The 4,359-nt window shown below is 34.3% G+C and overlaps 1 long non-coding RNA gene across 1 annotated transcript; it reads left to right on the plus strand.

The window, feature by feature from the left end:
* The first annotated feature begins 1,292 nt into the window (after window positions 1–1,292).
* Window positions 1,293–1,899, plus strand: LOC149199549 (uncharacterized). Its single transcript, XR_016253291.1, has 2 exons — window positions 1,293–1,412; window positions 1,635–1,899. It is a non-coding gene; the product is annotated as an uncharacterized LOC149199549 (long non-coding RNA).
* Window positions 1,900–4,359: the final 2,460 nt, after the last annotated feature.

A 4,359-nucleotide genomic window follows, 5' to 3' on the forward strand; every position in this document is an offset into this window, starting at 1 on the left:
CAAATTGGGTCTGGCTGAAAAGAATGGTCCCATGAGCTGATTCCTCCACTTTTACCACTCTGAAAACATCGAGATGGATGGAAAAGAATTAATGATCCAATCCAAATCAAGAGGAGAAGATAATATTTCTCCTTCAATATGTTAGCTAAACCCAATTGACCTATTTATCATTATTTTTTTTTCCAAAGTAAAAAAACTTACAATACTTACCCATCCTTAAGCCAATTATAGATTCATGTCATCTCCACAAAATCAATGGTTGATTTCGCATATAGGCTCTTTAATGACACATCTATAATCAATGAAGGTTAAGCACAATCTACCTTCTTAGCCTCTAGATACAATCTCGAAACCCTATTGTGAATATTTCATTAACCTAACCTCTTAAAAGAACTTATAGATACATAAGGGGTAGACTTTAGATACATAAGGGGTAGACTTCCAAAAATTAAAGAGATCTTAAGATCATATCAACCTAAATAGAATTTATTATTAGTATCCCTTATAATGCTAGATACAATCTTGAAACTCTAATGTGAATATTTCATTAACCTAACCTCTTAAGAGAACTTACGGATACATAGGAGGGCTTCCAAGAATGAAAGAGATCTTAAAATCATATCAACCTAAATAGCACTTATTATTATTATCCCTTATAATTATTTGAGTACTCATGCTTTCTCCCATAATAATACACAATTTAATTATAAACATAAAAACTAAACTAAACTCTACCCAAATAAAACTTTAAATAATATTTATGATTTAATTTGGGTTATCTATTGAGTTGACAATTTTGTTATCTATTGAGGTGACTATTTTTTTGTTGGATTAAGTTATTTTGTTTTTCAAAAAATTTGACTTTGGTAATATGTATAAAGTTTTTTATTTTTTATTTTGCAGAAATGAATTTAGTTCCATAAAAAACTTTTAAGCACCCAAAATCTTAAATCTTGACAACTTTAACCTTGTTTTTCCAAAAAAAAGTCACCAATTTTTACTACAATAGCACATAAAATTACTTCAATTTCCATCTCCTCAAAGATATCTAGCTCTGATTATTTTACAAAGATGTACAACTCTTTTTTGGAGAAAAGTATCCAACCCACTGTGCTGGGTTAATGCCCAGATATATATACCCACCATTAAATAATCCACTTGCTTAAATCCAATGGTAAACATATACAATCAGACAAATATTTTTACTTTATTCTTTTTAGCTTTTTCTTTTTGTATGTACGTCTGGCCTTGCTTGTGGAGGTTTGTTCTCTGGTCCCCCTCGGCCGTACCTTCATTGGTGAAACTAATAATTTGCGTCCACTCACTGATAGTGGAAATACCCAGATGCGATATGGCCTCTCTGCCTGCTTTCCTCTTCAACAATATCGGATGGACAATTGTTGCTGAACAAGGTATGAACTACCAATTCAATCGCCTACTATCTTCTTACAATGTTTCATTTGAGAATTTTTCATAGGCTGACTGATCTACGAGGCTGAATTTTATGCGTGCCATGATATCAATATTTTTTTAATGTTTCTGTTGGTCTTTTCCCTTGAACAGTTTAGGGATTTTGATTTGAAGAAATCTTCTGATCTTGTACTATTTAATCATATAACACAAATTTATAGCAGAGATTGGATCAGTGCAGATTCGAAGTTAAAATAGATGAGCTTACCAATTATGGCAGCGGAGCAGATAGCTAGAGAAAGGTGGGCAGTCTACTGCATGGAAAAGAGAGAAAAGTTAGCAGAACTTCTGGTTGCAATCGAACCACCTCTACCTCCACCACGTCCAACAGTAGCAATCGAAGGTGAAAGCGATGGAATAGCAGAAGTTGGAGAAGAGAAATTTCAATATACAATATAGGAGAGGATGTCTTGGATTTCTGTGAAATGGTGCGGAGTTCCTCCATTAATCACTTCAATTTTGTCTCTACAGCTTTTCTTTCCCCATAAAACTGGAGATCTTGTTATTGCATAGCTATAGATAAGTGACTACAGAGATCATTACCTTTTTTGTGAGGACGACATAGCTAGTTTTGTGACAACCTGTTTTGTTTGTTGGTTTTTTTTTTTTCCCCTCCGAATCTTATATCATAAAAAGGTAGTATTTTGTGACAACTTGTTTTGTTTGTTGTTTTCTTTCTAGAGAAAAAAAAAGGAGCTATTTTATATAATAAAAAGGTAGTACATAATACAAGGAGGACTTTTTAATTTTTTTTCAAGTTTTTTTATAATATCATGATAGTACTTATTTCTGAATTTTCTATATATTACATGGAGCACTTTTCTATCTTTCTTTCAAGTTTTTATAGTATCATGATATTACATATTTCTGAATTTTCTATTTCATGTTTTCTTACTTTTTTACGTCAAAACCATACCTCTTAGAAAATTCTTACCTTTGCTATATAATAGTTCCTATGATCTATATATTGCCTATTTTTCTGGAATGATATTACCTATGCCAAAAACCCTATAGATATGCCTTCATTTTGTTGGGATAATGATACTGGCCTTATATGCATTGTTTCTATGAATAATTTATGCTGCCTACATTGATCATGAATCCCTGTTCTAAGTCAGAGAAGTAAAACTTACCTGAGACCCTTGCTATTCCTCTTTTTGATAGTAGACTAGTTGTTCTATTCTGCTCTTTGTAAATATGATCAAACTTACTTGTTGGAAGGTGCTTGCCAGTGTCTTAATGTGTTTCGTCCAGTTAATTAAGATGGGTGGGCTGAAATCATTATATCCCTTGACCCAATCTATAATGCCCTTGGCATCGCCATATATTTGTATCTGAGATATACCTAGCCATTTGGCCACAGTCAATACTCCCCATAGTGCAATGATTTCAACTTTACTATTAGTGCCCTTTCCACCTTCCCACCAAAAGTGAAAGAATTTGCGAGATTCAATATATATGACTGCGCCACATCCGCATTCTCTCCTAGAGCACGCGTCATAAAAAAAATCCATAGGGAATGTTTGCCATAAGTCTCTCGGTTTGCATTTTCTATAGCATTTACTTTCTCTCGTCGACCCTATTTCATTGAAGTAGGCCACAATCTTAATGGCATCCTCACAGTTCGTAGCTCCTTTATGTTTGAATGTAATAGCATTGCGGCTCCGCCAAATAGACCATATGATATACAATGGTAGAACTCTGAATCTATGACAATTTTTGATCCATGACTGAAGACATGAATACAAAGACTGAAAGTGTCCCAAAGGAGCAATATTGAAATGCAGTGAAGAAATAAATGGTTTGTGTCTTCCAATCCCTTCATGCACAAGAGAGATATGCCAGACCCATAAAATCCTCGCCTCTGAAGGTTATTCCATGTCAATATCCGATCATGAATGGACAACCAACTAAAACATTTGGTTTTATTAGGAAGATCCCAATTCCAAATAACCTCAAAATGTGTTGGAAAATAATGTTCCCTCTCCTTCTTAGGCAAACTAATATTTATATGTCTTTAACCATCATATGACCCTTTTTAAGGGTGTCTCCCCATGACATGTGATCCTTGTTGTCACTGAACATAAAACCTGCACTTCAAAGATTTGTTATATCATGCTCCCATTCACCTGTATATTCAACAGGTAGCTCTATGTCTAGTGCCTTATACCTTTCCTGTTGATCCATAGAGTAGGGTCTGTGATGTAAAATCTGGTTAAGATAATGAATCTCTTTTCCATGAATATGATTGAGAATTTGGACAAATAAAGAGTGATTACCAGTCATACCATTTATAGCATCTAGTCCTATCTTGATCATAGCTCCAACACCAACATCCCAACACACATGTCCCATAAGATATTGTAAGACTTGTAGTGTGCTTCTCCATATGAATAATACCTAAGATTTTTTTTTGGCTCCATTGGTTACCCATGAAGTGAATGATTTCCCATACATATATTTATCCTTAATGATATTTGACCAAATGCCAGATCCTGAAAAAACACTCCACATATTTTTTATGATTAATGCCATATTGAAAGAAGATGGATCTATGATCCCCCATCCTCCGTCTTCTACAGGCCTAACAATCTGGGTCCATCACACCAAATGGATCTTACCCATCTTCATTCCACTATGGTCCCCTGGCCATAAAAAACGTCCCATAATGGATTGAATTCTTTTAATAATCTCACGGGTAAAAGAAAAAGAAGCATCCAATATACAGATAAATTCTGTAGCACTGATTTCAGCATTACTAATCATCCCTCCATTGACATCCGTTTTTGTTTCCAACAATCCAATTTCTTATTGAACTTTCCAATCAACCATTCCCAATCCTTGATTCAATATCCACTCGGCTTCAACCTGAATCCAAAATATACGATG

Source organism: Pinus tabuliformis, chromosome 2_1, assembly GCF_031772625.1.
Source record: "Pinus tabuliformis cultivar Carrire ecotype Pingquan chromosome 2_1, CPIR1, whole genome shotgun sequence".
Classification (NCBI taxonomy): Eukaryota; Viridiplantae; Streptophyta; class Pinopsida; order Pinales; family Pinaceae; genus Pinus; species Pinus tabuliformis.